The following is a 17,964-nucleotide window of genomic DNA, read 5'->3' as shown; positions in this document are numbered from 1 at the left end:
GGGTGAGACTAGTGTGACTAACATGATAAGGAAATTATGTTATGAGTTATTTTACTCGTATCATAGTCGTGTATTATGTTTTGAAGTCAAGTGAGTTGTGGAACAAAAGTTGGCAAAGGTCATCACAAGTTACATTCATTAATGTGCTGAAAACTAGTTCAAATATAGCTGAGATTTTATACCAATATACTTGGAATTATGGGATGATACACCTACCATATTGAATATCTATTAGTCTAGGTTTCAATTCATTAAACCATTTGTCAATACGACATCGGAGTTGAGAGATATTCGCGTTTTTGCGAGACTGCACAAGCAGCTCCCAACAGGACCCACTTAGGCGATGGTCGACCTACTTCACTTTAAAAACGATTTGGAGGACCTTTATTTCTTATTTTTTGACCCAAACTCGTCACTACACTCCTCTGAACCCTCCTAAATAGATACCATAAGGGTTTGAAGTGATTCCAAAGTGATTACACTATATTTCAACATCAAAGGTTAGTTCTAGTGAAGAACAACACCTCTTGGAGGTTGTGTTGTCATTGAGGATAGTTGTGGGATGTGTTTGGATGAAATTTCAAGTTTTTACTACTGGATAAGGTGATTATAACAGCCTACTAATTGTGCTTAAGCTTGCTTGTATGTTGGTTAAGTTGTTAGGATGATAAACTACAAGATAATACTTGGATTAGCTTTAGTCACTTCTATAGTGTTGTATTGCCATTGAGGGCTGTTGTAAGCTAAATATAAGTTGGATTTAGACTTTAAGCTACTATAGGATGTATGTGTATTGTGTTCTTGCACGTGCGTAAGGTTATCTTGATGTTGATTAAGTTAAATGGATAGATTAGACATGAACTAGTGAATAAAGTTGCTAATTGAGGATAGTCGGAGTTGTGGATTGTTTCCTTTGTCATAAATATATGGTATAAGGATGGAATCATTGATAAATTACTTCATTATAATATTTATGATACTGTTAATCTAATGTAAGAAGTCTATAAGTGGTGATATGGGTTATACAGATTCCAATCGGAGCTTGCCGCTCGTCGTGAAGTAGTTGTGACCTGTTGTTATATGGTGTCTTGTTATTGATATTAATATGTTGTTGGATTTCTCTGGTTGTTGTTGTTGTTGGTATATGGTATTGGAGGAGGCCCTTTTTACAAGGGAGATGCTTCCCAAATTTACATAAATGAGGTACTAGTTTAAGTTGCGGACTTAGCCTTTACTCAACACTGATTTTGAATCTCCTTATGCTATGGTAGACTGAGTTGAGTTGTTTGAAGAATTTCTTGGAAGGTATTAAGGACTCAACAGAGTTAAGGTATATTAAGGCTATCCCTTCTTTCCTTTTGGAATGATCCATATGATACAACGAAATGAGCAATCACTCAACTTTCACAAATGACTCCATTCTTAAAAGTACTAGGGTTGCCTATGTTATTGATTCCCCATGTGTCCTATTATTCTATCGTCTATTCATGGGTCTCGAAAAATACGTAAGTTGATAAAGTTTATTTCATGATATCGTCTATCCTCTGTTCTGCCTCCATCGCTTCTGCGGGCAAAGCATCGCTTCTGTAGCACATGCGTCGCACCTGCGAACCCTCCCGCTTCTGCGATTGACTACCTCACACCTGCGCCTTCGCAGGTGCGGTTCCTGCCTCGCTTCTGCGACCACTAGGCAATCCATGCCAGACCGCTTCTATGGTCAAAAGCTCGCACCTGTAGTAGGTTTTTCACAGGTGGGATTGCACCAGAACCCTGCTGCTTCAACAATTATTTCAAGCCCAAACTTGATCCGCGCATCGTCCGCATAGCACCCGAGGCCCCCGAGGCCTCGCCCAAACTTACCAACAAGTTCGTAACCATAAAATGGACTCGCTCGAACCTTCAGAATGCATAAAACAACATCAAAATTAAGAATCATACTCCAAACCAATTCAAATCAACTTACGAACTTGATGTTCTTCCAACGTACTCCAAATGCGGCGAATCATACTTAGACTACTTGGAATAATACAAAATCTTGCGTGCGAGTCACAAATCACCATACAGAGCTATTCCAAGGCTCAGAATCCCAAACGGACCTCAATAACAACAAATCCTACTTCAAACCAAATTTAAAGAACTTGAAAACCTTCAATGCGCCAACTTTCAATAATAAGCGCCGAAACGCTCTGGGTCATCCAAAATCCGATCCGAACATACGCGCAAGTCCAAAATCATCATACGAATCTATTAGGACCGTCAAATCCCGGTTCCGAGGTCGGTTACTAAAAATGTTGACCCAAGCCAAGCTTAACCCATTTTAAGCCAATATTAAGGAACTAAGTGTTCTGATTTCAACCCAAACCCTTCCAAACCCGAACTAACCATCCACGCAAGTCATAAAATAGTAAAGACACGTATGAGGAGTCTTATTTAGGAGAACGCGTATCTAGAAATCCAAATGATCAGTTGGGTCATTACATTCTCCACCTCTTAAACAAACATTCGTCCTCGAATGGGTCTAGATCGTACATGGAGTGCCGAATAAATGTGGATATCTGCTCCGGATGTCCTCCTCGGTCTCCCAAGTCGCCTTCTCGACTGGTTGACCGTTCCACATAACCTTTACCACAGAAATCTTCTTGGACCTCAACAGGCGAACCTGCTGTCAACAATGGCAACTGGCTCCTTCTCATAAACTGGGCTCTCATCTAGCTGAACCATGCTGTAGTCTAACACATGCGACCTGTCAGCATGATACTTCCGGAGCATAGACACGTGGAAGACCGGATGAACTCTCGATAGACTGGGAGGCAAAGCAAGCTCATAGCAACCTCCCCAACTCGTCTCAACACCTCAAATGGACCTATAAACCTTAGACTGAACTTGCCCTTCTTCCTGAACCTCATGATTCCCTTCATCGGCGAGACTTTCAAGAGAACTTTCCCGCCTACCATAAATGATAAATCATACGCTTTTGATCCGCGTAACTCTTCTGTCTGGACTGTGTTGTGCGAAGTCACTCCTGAATCAACTTCACCTTCTCCAAGGCATCCTTACTAAATTAGTACCATATAACTTAGCCTCGCCAGGCTCCAATCATACGATGGGCGAAAGACATCGCCGACCATACAAAGCCTCAAATGGAGCCATCTCGATGCTGGACTGATAACTGTTGTTCTAAGAAAATTCGGCCAAAGGAAAGAATCGATCCCACTGCCCTCTGAAGTCAATCAGACATGCTCTGAGCATATTCTACAAGATCTGAACTGTACGCTCTGACTGCCCGTCTGTCTGCGGATGAAAGGCTGTGCTGAGCTCTACCCAGGTCCCCAACTCACTCTGTACTGCCCTCCAAAAATGTGAAGTAAACACACCGTGCAACCGAACTATCTCCCTAATATAAACCTGGGCCAATTTCTCTGATGTATATGTAGTCACAACTGGAATGAAGTGTGCCGACTTGGTCAATATGTCGACAATGACCCAAACTGCATCAAACTTCTTCAAGGTCCGTGGCAACCCAACTACGAATTCCATAGTAATGCGCTCCCATTTCTACTCAAGTATAACCATCTGCTGGAGTAGGCCACCTGGCCTCTGATGCTCATACTTAACCTGCTGGCAATTTAAGCACCTCGCTATATACTCAACTATGTCCTTCTTCATCCGCTGCCACCAATAATGCTGCCTCAAGTCGCGATACATATTCGTGGCACCTGCACTGCCTAAAATTAAGATCCCTCTGCTTGAACAAATGCTGCAAGCTACGATGATCGGTGTAAACCTACATGACACCCCACAAAGATAATGCTTCTAGATCTTGAGAGCATGAACTATCGCGGCCAACTCCAAATCGTGTACGGGGTAATTCTTCTCGTGGGGCTTCAGCTGACGTGAAGCATATACAATAACTCGCCCCTCCTGCATCAATACACAACCCAGGACAACGCGTGAAGTGTCATAATACACAGTATACATCCCTGAACCAGAAGGCAACACTAACACCGATGCTAAAGTCAAGGCGGTCTTGAGCTTCTAAAATCTCACCTCGCAATTGTCGGACCATCGGAACAGATCTCCCTTCTGGGTCAATCTAGTCAAAGGTTCTGCAATAGATGAGAAGCCCTCCAAAAACTGACGATAATAACCTGCTAACCCCAAGAAGCTCCTGATCTCGGTCGCTGTGGTAGGATGAGGCCAACTCTGAACTGCCTCGATCTTCTTGGGATCTACCTTAATACCTTCGCCTATTACAACATGCCCCAAGAATGCGACATAATCTAACCAAAACTCACTCTTGGAGAACTTAGCATATAGCTTCTATTCCTGCAAGGTCTGAAGCACCACTCTCAAATGCTGCTCGTGCTCCTCCATGCTACGCGAGTAGATCAAAATGTCATCAATGAAGACATTGACAAATGAGTCAATATATGGCCTGAACACCCGGTTCATCAAATCCATAAATACCGCCGGGGCGTTAGTCAAGCCAAAGGACATCACTAGAAACTCATAATGGCCATATCTAGTCCGAAAAGCCATCTTCGGAACATCCAATTCACGAATCTTCAGTTGATGATAACCCGATCTCAAGTCGATCTTAGAGAACAACCTAGCACCCTGCAACCGGTCAAACAAATCATCAATATGCGGCAACAGGCACTTGTTCTTAATGGTAACTTTGTTCAACTTGCGGTAACAAATGCACATATGCATAGTCCCATCTTTCTTCTTCATGAACAACACCGGTGCACCCCAAGGCGACACACTCGGTCTGACGAACCCCTTTGCTAGCAACTCCTCAAGTTATTCTTTCAAATCCTTCAACTCTTTCAGAGACATGCGGTACGGTGGAATATAGATAGGCTGGGTACCTGGAGCAAAATCAATATCATGATCTGGTGGCATGCCTAGAAGATCAAAAGGAAACACATCAGAGAACTCCCGGACCATGGGCACTGAATCAATCGCCGGAGTCTCTGTAGTAGTATCCCGAACATAAGCTAGATAATCTAAACAACCCTTCTCGACCATGTGTCGCGCCTTCGGAGAAGAGATAACCTTACTAATGCATAGACAGACGAACCCTTCCACTCAAACCTAGGAATATTTGGAATCGCCAAGGTAATAGTCTTGGCAAGGAAATCAAGGATAGCGTGATATGGAGGCAACCAGTCCATGCCCAGGATGACCTCTAAGTCGGTCATGTCGAGCAACAGAAGATCCTCTCTAGTATCACAACCACAGAAAGTCACGACACAGGACCGATATATCCAATCCACAATAACAGAATCACCCACTAGCATGGATACATAAATAGGAGTACCCAAGGACTCACTAGGAACACCCATAAAATGAGCAAAGAGAGATGAAAAATATTAATACGTAGACCCTGGATAAAATAGTACCGAAGCAACACTATCATAGACAAAAATAATACCTGTGATCACGGTATCTGAGGCAACTGTATCTGATATGGCTGGAAAGGCATAGAACCTGACTGGAGCGCTACCTGAATGGCCTCCACCTGTAGGATAACCCCTACCCACCTGCCCTCCGCCTCTGGGTGGCCGGATGGCTGGTGTGGCAGTTGGTGCTGAAATTATAGGCTGATGACCCTGCTGTACTGCCTTGCCCCGAAGCTTGGGGCAGAACCTCCTCACATGACCAAGAACCCCGAACTCGAAATAACCTCACGGTACGGTGGACTACTGACCTAAAGTCTAGCCCTGATGGCCTGAAGGCCCACTGGAGGAACCATGAATAGCTTGGTGAAAGTAGGAGCTCTCTAGAATGGCGCTGAAGTAGGGCCGCACTGGAGCACCCCGAGGAGACGGCGGTGCTGGATATGTGGGCCTGCTAGACTGACCCCTCACAAACTGACTTCTGGCCCCAGCCGAAGCACCACTGAACCCTCCAGAATATCGAAATCGCTTATCCCTCATCACTTGCTCTCGGCTCCGCTGACGAACACCCTCGACCCTCCGAGATATTTCCATAACCAGCTCATAAGAAGTCCCCATCTCAACCTCTCAAGCCATAGTGGCCTGGATACAAGAGTGAAAACCCACCACAAACCTCCGCACTCTCTCTACATCGGTAGGAAGTATCATAAGTGCATGGCGAGACAACTCAGAGAATCTCGCCTCATAGTCGGTCACCGATATCTGACCCTGCTGGAGCTGCTCAAACTAAAATTACAACTCTTCCATCTGAGAGGGTGGAATATATCTATCCAGAAATAGACATGTGAACTGGTCCCAAGTCAAGGGAGGAGAACCTGCTGGTCTGCCGAGAAGATAGGACTGCCACCATCTACGGGCCCTGCCCTCCACCTGAAAGGTGGTAAAGTCCACCCCGTGAGACTGCAATATCCTCATGTTGTGCAGTCTATCCCTGCAATGATCAATAAAGTCCTGGGGGTCCTCATGTCACTCACCTCTAAAGACTAGAGGGTGTAGCCTGGTCCATCTGTCCAATAGCTTCTGCGGCACACCGATCGCAGCTGGTCTGGGCTCAGGTATAGCTGCTGTAACTGGCTGAGCTCCACCCATGGGTAGTGCCCCGGGGTCTGATATACGGCAGCTGCATGCCCTGGAGACTGAGCGGTAGGGGTCTGTGCTCCCCCTCGCGCCTGAGATGTGGCTGGGTTGTTACAACCTATATTTTCGTACGTGAAAGTACGCCATAAGTAAATTGATGGAAGCTCAGAAATAAGATGTTACATCCCGTATTTTCATATGTTGAAGTTTTGTCGTAAGTTAATCGACGCAAGCTTGAGAATGAGATTATTTTGGAATTATAAGTATTACGCTATTTCAATCAAGTGATAAGTAAATTCGTGAAGGTGAGAGGTAAGCAAATCGATGAAAATGAATTTCGTCGAAGTTTGGCATTTTGAGATAAAATATGGTCCGGGCTATAAATACCCAGTATTTATGGACTAGAGTCATACAAGGTACCACATGAACATGATAGTAAGATGCATGAAGTGTGTTAAAAGTGAGTAGTATTCTATGTAATTTGGGATAATTCTTAATTATGTGGGTAATTGGTTAATTATTAGATTAGTGGGGGATTAACAAAGTTAATTAAGTTATTGGATAATCTTAAAGCCAAAAACGTGGCATCAAAATGTAGTCAATCAAATGACTCTTAAATTATGTTGCTAGGTGTCATAATTTGGACATTATTTGGCCAAGACATCCCTATCAAGTAGGGCCCACCAAAATCCAACAATTTAAAGAAATTTACCTTATTAAGGTATGATTCTAAGTGTGGTTCTAAGTACGGCAAGAGACGGACTAAGCTTCAATTCGAATTTGCAACTCTAAGAGATTTGCAACGAAGCTATTCGGTGTAATCGCAACGAGATTTGCAATTCTAAGAGAACACGGTACAATATTTATCAAGAACATCATAAGGAATTTTCTCTACTTCGATCCGCCGTTACGTGTTGTCGCAATTGACGTGTGTTTGAGGGATTGTCAAGAGAATCAACTCAGGATGTTAAGGCTAAGCCCTTCCTTCATTTTGGCATGATCTCATAATTATATGTGTTTGATAATGAGGCATAAAGAGAAGTTCATACTCCCGAATTTATATACATTATCCTAGTCTCATAAATTATAGTATTCTCCTTATCGGGACTTAATATTTGATTGAGTATTGTCTTCTTCCACTCAAAAGAGCAGAGAGCCTATATATATACAATATTACAATATTTTCATTACCATCGAGCTATAATCGATGGGCAGGCCCCTATTGGGCAACCTCTGATCAGATGGTAAGTTATATACCGAGCCTACTGTGGCCGAGCGCCTATGAGCGAGCCCAGTTGGCCGAGATACAGAGCCTAGTATGGTCGAGCGCCTATGAGCGAGCCTGCTACGGCAGAGCAGTTGCATATATATCGAGCCTTATAGGGCCGGACAACTATTTTACTTACTATATTGAGAGAGTTGAGTTAGTATCAGCAGGTAAGCATATATTCAGACTATCTTTAACTCCTAGTTACTTTCAGTTATTATATTATCAGTTCAATTTCATCTTTCAGTATATTGCCTCACATACTCGGTATATTATTTGTACTGACGTCCCTTTTGCCTGGGGATACTGCGTTTCATGCCCGCAGGTCTTGATAGACAGGTCGAGAGTCCTCCAAGTAGGCGATCAGCTCAGTAGAAGATGTTGGTGAGTTGCCTGTTTGGTCAGTATGATTTAGATGTGTATTGTTTGGTATGGCGGGGCTGTGTCCCTACCCTTATGACAATTATGTATTCATAAATTCTTGAAGACAGATGTCATATACGTAAAAGATTGTATGGCCTTGTCGGCCTATGTTCAGTGTACAAGTAGTTATTTTGGTCTTATAGGCCCATATGTCTTATGTATAAGTTGGTATTACATGTTGTATTTTACCTATCTCATGGCAGCCTCTCCGGCTCAGTTATCTATGATAGTATGATACGAAAAGATACGTTATGTTGGTACTTGGTTGAGTAAGGTACTGGGTGCCCGTCGTGGCCTATCGGTTTGGGTCGTGACAAAAGTGGTATCAGAGCAGTTCTGTCCTAGGGAGTCTACAAGCCATGTCTAGTAGAGTCTTGTTTATGGGTGTGTTGTGCACCACACTTATAAACATGAGGCTACAGGGCATTTAGGACTGTCACTCTTTCTTCTTACTCTAGATCGTGTGGTAGAGCTCAGTTGTAGGAACTCAATTTCCTAAACTCTATCTTATTCATAATACAACAATGCCTACATCTAGAAAGACGGTTTGTAAGAGATTGCATGTGGATGTGAAAGAGTTGAGTTAGAGAAACTTGATTTTGCATGATGCTTATGATGGATAAATGTAAGGTCTTTAGCAGATCATGTGTGTACTTAGACGTGTAAGCCTTTTGATAAGGAGCCTTAAGGAAGGAATATCTATCCACCCCTATGGTGAAAGGCAATGAGAGATTCAGAAGATAGATACAAGTTTCAACAAGTAAAAGAAGCAAGATGAAGAAGGGTACGAGGCGCCCAGCTAATGAAGATTATTAGTATTTACAATTCAGGCAGAGGAATATAAGCCTTTTGAGTTACCTTCAACAATAAAAGAGGTATGTATAATTGGCCACACCCATCTCAGTTATACCCTATTGGGGGCTAACAGGTGTAGTTTAAGAAAAGGACGGGATATCAAGATCCGACTGGGGTTAGAGTAACCCAAAATGGTGAATGGATTGTTTGTGTTAGTTGACATTTCCAAAGGATATTACAAAGGTGCTAATAGATCTCCTTGTGAGACACCTAGATGGAGCACTATAGAATATTACAATTAGATGTGAATACTAGCATGATCAAAAAAGAAATTCAGAAGGTAGGCACTGAAAGCCTGGAAGGGATAAATATTACCTTAGTGTGGCTCGCGTCCCTAGTAAAGCGAGAACGTTAAGCAACCCAAAGCCACTGGATGGAGCAAAGGGGAGCTAAGAACAAAAGAATGTCTTGTTCGAGTTTTCAGAATAAAGTGATAGACAGAAATGTTAGCGGGAAATAAGAAAAGAGTTAATGAAGCATTATGAGTAAGATATGATACATGGATGACAACGGTAGATCAAAAGATGACAGTTTTACAGAGTCTATAGTCAAGTGAAGGAAAAGACGAGAGGTGACGGTCCTTGAGACAACAAAAGAGTATAGGCCATAAAGTCATATCCTCATTTCGAGAAATAAGTTTGTGACTCCAACGCAACTACCAGAAGAAAGAGTTAGACCCTAGAGTAATAGAAATCAGTATGGATTGATGACCAAGGTAAACTAAACATGAACTAGGGACTGAGTAATAGTCGGCATCATGAGAATTTCAGAGATTGCATCCCGACGAAAATAGAATGAAAGACAGAAGAATACCCTTTAAAGGTCATGCAGGAAGATGCTTCCCTAAAGCAAGCAAGGTGAGCAAAGTTAAGCTTAAGGGACTGTATGTGCCGGTTACACTAAGTGTCACCCTCGCGAGTGAGGAATTTCATTATCCTTGATACATAAGTATTACTGCGAGGCGAGTAAGGATCATCGATGATGTGAAAAGATGCCAAAGATGAAAAGGTAAAACATCTATACGTAGATCATCGTAGCACTAAATCTTAGTGCTCCCCTAAAAGGGGAATATGGTGTGATGTGGCATTAAGTCAGAATTAAGTGGTTCTAGTAACTATGGAATGGTAAAGGAAGAATGCGATAAAAAATGAGAAAGGGATGACATTGCACTCATTCAAATCCTACAAATATGCTATGATTCTAGAACATTATGCAAGCACGGCGTCAAGGAGAGGAAGTAAGGGTTCCTACCCAAGATGTTATTGATAGATAAGGAACCGGTGCGAAACATAAGTTAAGACAAAGAAAATAACCCAAGAAAGATTACGCGGAATATTGATATGAGAATGGGCCAACGAGTAGTTAGTAGTTAATTCAGGAAGAGCCTAGTTATGGCTAAACAAGAAGACACAGACAAATCAACAGATTGTGCAAGACAAACATAGTGAACCCCAACATGGGGAATTCAGTCTCGCAGAGACAACATCGTGACCCTTGGGAAATATTTAGACAAGAGTTAGGGTAGTTAAAGGTACCGTATGAATGTTATGGAAATAAAAGATAGTCTTACTGGGAAGACAGTCAAAACTTCAGTTGAGGAGCAACCCTACAAGCACAAGTGCGTGGAAATAAGTAACTACGGATAATTATAAGCGAGGAAGAACATCAAAAATTCCGTCAAGTATACGATATAATAAGCTCGCAGCTTTACAAGAGTCAGAGGGTCCTCCCTAAGTACGACAACGAAAGACTAGCTGAGGAAATAAGGAAGAAGGCTTCAACCTAAGCATAATAACTTGAAGAAGAAATGGTCTTGTAATAGCAGTCTCACTACAACATTGTATGCACTCCATAAGAAAGTGGCACCTATCGGAGCTAATGAGCGGGAAATAAAACCAAAAGTAATATTCGAGACCATGTGAGTTGCACAAAAATTCCGGCATACGTGGGAACTAAGATAAGCTAAGTATACATGCAACAGAGGGGCAGAAAGACCAGGAAAAGTAATAGTTTACGTTTAAAGGAAGCTCAGAAGGAACAAAAGGGATTATGCACTTAAGACTTCAGAGTGATATCCATGCAGCATATATGTTGACATTCATATAGCCGTAGAAGACTCCGGTATAAATTAAAAGAAGGAGTTGAACCTAGGGCATAGACAAAGGATTGAATTGTCAGAATATTGTATCATGTATATTCTATAGTGCCCATGAAAGGCTAAAGTAATAACTAATACCAGGAGCCGTAAATCGGAAGATAGCTTAAGCCTACATAAAGGCTGATCAGAAGGAAGAGGAAACTAAAGAGTTACATCAACCAAGTAAATCAGGAGTCTGATTATTGGACCCAGAAAATTATAGAAATCGTAATTAAGAACATTGCAGAATCACCCTTAATATCAGAGGTACAAGAGAGATAGTACAACAATCGTATTCCATAATGGCCCTACGAGAAAGCCAGTTAGAAGAGTACCAACCTCATAAGAAGTCAGTATGAAGCTCCCACCGGATTGTGTATGCACCAGATGTGCAAGTATTATAATAGAGCTTCAAGTTGTGGATGTGAATTATACCTATGCGAAAGGGAGGTCATAAAAGAGATAGAAGATGTGAGGCGAGATTTTAAGGTAAGTAAGGTAAAGGTGAGCAACGTACGAAATACTCAAATCCAGAAGGTTGTGAATAGTCCACACTTCAGATAGAAGGCCAGAAATACTGAGACTCAGTATCCAGGAATGATAATGGCATCGTCAGTGGCATATTTCTGGCCTATGGTTTCTATGCATCGAAAGGTCTAGTTAAAAGAGTAAAGAAGAGTTAGAGACGATGTGATGTCTCGCTTGATGTTCCTGAATAACACGAGGAAATATATGGTGCAAGAAAGTTGAAGGAAGTTTGCAAGTAGTATAAATTGATATGTGTAGGTCGCAAGCTGAAGTATGGTAAAGAGACAAGGTTTTAGGAAGGTAGCCGTAAGGATAAGAAAGGGCGAGTGAGAAGGTGACGAGAATGGATAATTCCTCAGGATTAAGCCCATGAAAACAAGAGAGCTAATGGTTTCTCTAAGTTATAGAAAGCTCAGTTTAGCCTAAGTGAACTCAAAGGAGTCTAAGACTAGTAGCATTTAGAAGAGATGGAATGCTGCCCTGGTAGTATAATGAGGGTGTAAATGAAAGATGATGTTTGGGCCTTCGATTGAGTAATGATTTCATGAATTGTATAGGATTAAAATACTCACGTAAGGTGAATCACATTGGGATGCTATAAAATACGGTTATGGAAGCATGGTATCGCCCCAGGTGGATCAGTCTAATCATTTCAAATGTTCCACGATGCAGTGTAAGCCCTAGTGGCAATATATTACGTAAGAAGTTTCAAGCTATCAATGGAAGATTGTAGATCAACATTGAGGTAAATCAACAATGGATGGGTAAAAGCTGCAAAGTACGAGATGAGATTAGGCCATCAGTCTTAAGTTGAACAGTAATGAAGAAGCATTAAAAGACTTAGCTTTATGCATATAGGATAAGCAACGAGAGTAACCTGGAGTTTGGTAGCAGACCTCAGTAACGATAAATCAAAGTAAGAATTATAGTATAGTATGGCCTACTTAGATGAAGTAAAGCTAATGACGCCCAGAGGGACAGCTTGACATAATTTTATATATGAACACAAAGTGAAGCCTAAAGATTGGCTAAAAGCTGGAGGAAGAAAAAAAGGAGAGAAGAGTCGCATAGGCGCACTTACAAAGTCAGAGTCGTACAGGCTGCATGATAAAAGGTAGCAATAGTTACAAGATTGGGAGGATTCCGACCACGAGTCATGGTGTGAGAAAGAGGCCAAAAGGGGGGAATGCCCTGGCCTTTGGGATTCATTCACAGCACAGTTGCCTAGATGGCAAGAGGAGTAGTAAAGTATTTGCAAGAGCTATAGGTTATGATAATGATAAGTGCATCAGTCAACATTCAAGGATGAATGTTCCAAAGGAGGGAATGATGTTACACCCCATGTTTTCGTACGTGAAAGTACACCATAAGTAAATTGATGGAAGCTCAGAAATGAGATGTTACATCCCGCATTTTCGTATGTTAAAATTTCGTCGTAAGTTAATCGACGTAAGCTCGGGAATGAGATTATTTTGGGATTATAAGTATTACGCTATTTCAAGCAAGTGATAAGTAAATTCGTGAAGGTGAGAGGTAAGAAAATTGATGAAAATGAATTTCATCGAAGTTTGACATTTTGAGATAAAATACGGTCCGGGCTATAAATACCCGGTATGTATGGACTAGTGTCATACAAGGTACTACATGACCATGATAGTAAGATGCATGAAGTGTGTTAAAAATGAGTAGTATTCTAAGTAATTTAGGATAATTCTTAATTATGTGGGTAATTGGTTAATTATTGGATTAGTGGCGGATTAACAAAGTTAATTAAGTTATTGGATAATCTTAGAACCAAAAACGTGGCATCAAAATGTAGTCAATCAAATGACTCTTTAATTTTGTTGCTAGGTGTCATAATTTGGACATTATTTGGCCAAGACATCCCTATCAAGTAGGGCCCACAAAAATCCAACAATTTAAAGAAATTTACCTTATTAAGGTATGATTCTAAGTGTGGTTCTAAGTATGGCAAGAGACGGATTAACCTTCAATTCGGATTTGCAACTCTAAGAGATTTGCAACGAAGCTATTCGGTGTAATCGCAACGAGATTTGCAATTCTAAGAGAACACGGTGCAATCTTTATCAAGAACATCATAAGGAATTTTCTCTACTTTGATCCGTCATTACGTATTGTGGCAATTGACGTGTGTTTGAGGGATTGTCAAGAGAATCAGCTTAGGATGTTAAGGCTAAGCCCTTCCTTCATTTTGGCATGATCTCGTAATTACATGTGTTTGATAACGAGGCATGAAGAGAAGTTCATACTCCCGAATTTATATACATTATCCTAGTCTCATAAATTACAGTATTCTCCTTATCGGGACTTAATATTTAATTGAGTATTGTCTTCTTCCACTCAAAAGAACAAAGAGCCTATATATACAATATTACAGTATTTTCATTACCATCGAGCTATAATCGATGGGTAGGCCCCTATTGGGCAACCTCTGATCAGATGGTAAGTTATATACCGAGCCTACTGTGGCCGAGCACCTATGAGCGAGCCCAGTTGGCCGAGATACATAGCCTAGTATGGTCGAGCGCCTATGAGCGAGCCTACTACGGCAGAGCAGTTGCATACATACCGAGCCTTATAGAGCCGGACAACTATTTTACTTACTATATTGAGAGAGTTGAGTCAGTATCAGCAGGTAAGCATATCTTCAGACTATCTTTGACTCCCAGTTACTTTCAGTTATTATATTATCAGTTCAGTTTCAGCTTTCAGTATATTTCCTTACATACGCGGTGCATTATTTGTACTGAAATCCCTTTTTCCTAGGGACGCTGTGTTTCATGCCCGCAGGTCTCAGTAGACAGGTCGAGAGTCCTCCAAGTAGGCGATCAGCTCAGCGAAAGATGTTGGTGCACTCAATTTGCTCCGGAGTTGTTTGTTTGGTCAGTATGATTTAGATGTGTATTGTTTGGTATGGCGGGGCTTTGTCCCTACCCTTATGACAATTATGTATTCTTAGAGTCTTGAAGATAGATGCCATGTACGTAAAAGATTATATGTCCTTATCGGCCTATGTTAAATGTACGAGTGGTTATTTTGGTCTTATAGGCCCATATGTCTTATGTATAAGTTGGTATTACATGTTGTATTCTACCTATCTCATGGTAGCCTCTCCGGCTCAGTTATTTATGATAGTATGATAGGAAAAGATACGTTATGTTAGTACTCGGTTGAGTAAGGTACCGGGTGCCCCTCGCGGCCCATCGGTTTGGGTCATGACATGAGTCTACTGGAAATAAACCAGCCTGACTCATAGAATACATGAACCGCAATATACGACCCATGACCTCCGAAAATCCCAGTGCGGACATTAAGTCCACTGGGGCCGGCTCTGCTGCAGGCGCCTCTCCCTACTCCTCAATAATAGGATCCTCCACTGGATCTACTGGTGGCATAATTGGAGCAACTCTAGGATGCCCTCGTCCTCTACCACGAGCTAGAGCCCTCCCTCGGGATCGGCCAGCTTCTCCATGGTCGGGTACATCTGCCGTGCATGTTCTCACCATCTATGAGAGAATAAAAGAAAGATACTTATCACAACATCAACTGCACGATAGGAGATAAAGAAAGAGTAGTTTCCTCACACCCTATAGCCTCCCGAAGATAAGTACGGATGTCTCTGCACCGATCTGCAAGACTCTCATAACTTGTGAGACCTACGTGAATCTAGTGCTCTGATACCATGTTGTCATGACCCAAATTCCCTAATAGGCCGTTATGGCGCCCAACGTCGCCGCTAGGCAAGCCAACGGTAAATTAGACGTGTATTTATTCCTTTTAATAATTTCAAAGTAGTTGATTTTTATTTATTAAACAAGTGAGAGGTGGAAAATTTAATAAGGTAAAGCGAAAACTGATGAAAGAGCAAATGCAATGAAATAATGCTCAAAAGCCATAAAGTCTGCTAGCATGTTTCCAAGATCTGGAGTCACAAGTGTGTGAGCAACTAGTAGAATATACAAAATACTAAACTACTATCTGAAATAGAGTAGACATAAAATAAATACAAAAGAGAGACTGCGGTCCTGCAGAACAGCCTCAGAGAACATCTCACCACTAAGCCTCGGGGTAACGTGGGTGCGCGCCTGGATGACTACCATATGCACCTGCCTCATGTCCTGCACGATTAGTGCAGAAGTATAGCGTGAGTACATAAATAACATGTACCTAGTAAGTATCTAGTCTAACTTCGAAGAAGTAGTGATGAGGAGTCGACATCGACACTTACTATAGGCCAGCAATAAAATACATGAATGCTAAATAGGCATGGAATATGTAAATAATAATAATAACACAATAGCAGTAGTGATTAAATGATTCTTTAGCTGATAGTAAATTCCAGAAGTCTTCAACTAACACATACTAACTCCAAATAAATTTCGGGTCAATAAATAACTTGTAGCCTCTCAATTCATAAAAATAATATCAAGTGTATTCGGGCTTCAAGCATTAACACTCACGATTTATGCCGAGGTCGTACGCCCCGATCCAGAATAATGTCTACATTGCCAAGGGTCGAACGGCACGAACCATAGATGCATCTATTATACTGCCGAGGCGTTCGGCCCGCTCCACAAGAAGAGAGAATACTCTATGAACGTCCGATTTAAAAGCTATTACAAGCCTAATACACAAGGAAGCACAATTTCTATTAACGGTCAAGTAACCCGCAAAAACTCAAAGTAAGTGAAATTCAACCTTTACAAATCCTTTATCAAGTTTCAATATAATTTAGGCACTTAAATTAACAAGTAGAGTGCAAACAATACAAGTATTTCATGATTTAGTTCCTAAAACTACCCAGACTTAAGAATAATTAGTAGCTACGCGCGAACTCTCGTCACCTCGTGTGTGCGTAGCCCCCACAATTATAAATAAATAGCAATTTAAAATACATGTGGGGTAAATTCTCTCTTACAAAGTTAGGCAAGAGACTTACTTCGTCTCAAAGCTCACTTTTCGGCCCACAAATTCACTCTAAGGCCTCAACTTGGTGCCGGACAATCTGAAGCTAGCCAAATATTATATAAATTAATCAATATAAGCTTAAAAGTTAATAATTTAGCTATTAGAGTAATTACCCAATCCAAATTGGAAGATTTCTAAAATTCACCCCGGGCCCACGTGCCCGGATTCAAATACATAATTTTCACCCAAACCATAATTATTTTCGTGGTTAAATCTCATTTTTTATCCAAAACCAAGGTTTTTCAATTAAACCCACAATTTCTACACTTTATGTGCTAAGACTATACCCAATAATGCATGTATTAAACTCATCTTATATAGAAATTACTTACCTCAAACTGCTAGGTGAAAACCCCTCTTCAAAGAGTTCCAAAATCGCCCAAGAGATGAAGGAAATGAGCCAAAATAGCCTAAGTCTCGACTTAAATGAACCTCACTGCCTTCAATGATTTCGCACCTGCGACTCCACTTCTTCGGACAAAATATCGCAGGTGTGGACCATGCATAGGTCTGCCTCCATCGCTTCTGTGGGCAAAGCCTCGCTTCTGCGAGCCCGCTTCCGCGGAACATGTGTCGCAGCTACGAACCCTCCCGCTTCTGCGATCGACTCCCTCGCACCTGCGCCTTTGCAGGTGCGGTACCTGCCTCGCTTCTGTGACCACTGGGCAGTCCACGCCATGCTGCTTCTGCGATCAAAAGCTTGCACCTGCGAGCTCGCACCTGCTGCAGGTTCTTCGCAGGTGCGATTGCACCAGAACCCTGCTGCTTTAGTAATTCTTTCAAGCCCAAACTTGATCCACGCATCGTCCGAATAGGCCTCGCCCAAACATACTAACAAGTTCGTAATCATAAAATGGACTTGCTCGAACCCTTGGAACGCATAAAACAATATCAAAATTAAGAATCATACTCCAAACCAATTCGAATCAACTTATGAACTTCATGTTCTTCCAACTTATTCCGAACGCACCGAATCATACTTAGACTACTCAAAATGATACCAAATTTTGTGTGCGATTCAAAAATCACCATACGGAGCTATTTCCAGGCTCAGAATCCCAAATAGACCTCAATAACATCAAATACTACTTCACATCAAATTTAAAGAACTTGAAAACCTTCAATGCGCCAACATTCAATAATAAGCGCCGAAACGCTCCCGGGTCATCCGAAACCCGATACGAACATACGCCTAAGTCCAAAATTATTATACGAACCTATTGGGA

The sequence above is a fragment of the Nicotiana tabacum genome, chromosome 12 (assembly GCF_000715075.1).
Source record: "Nicotiana tabacum cultivar K326 chromosome 12, ASM71507v2, whole genome shotgun sequence".
NCBI lineage: Eukaryota > Viridiplantae > Streptophyta > Magnoliopsida > Solanales > Solanaceae > Nicotiana > Nicotiana tabacum.
This window is presented reverse-complemented; position numbering follows the sequence as displayed.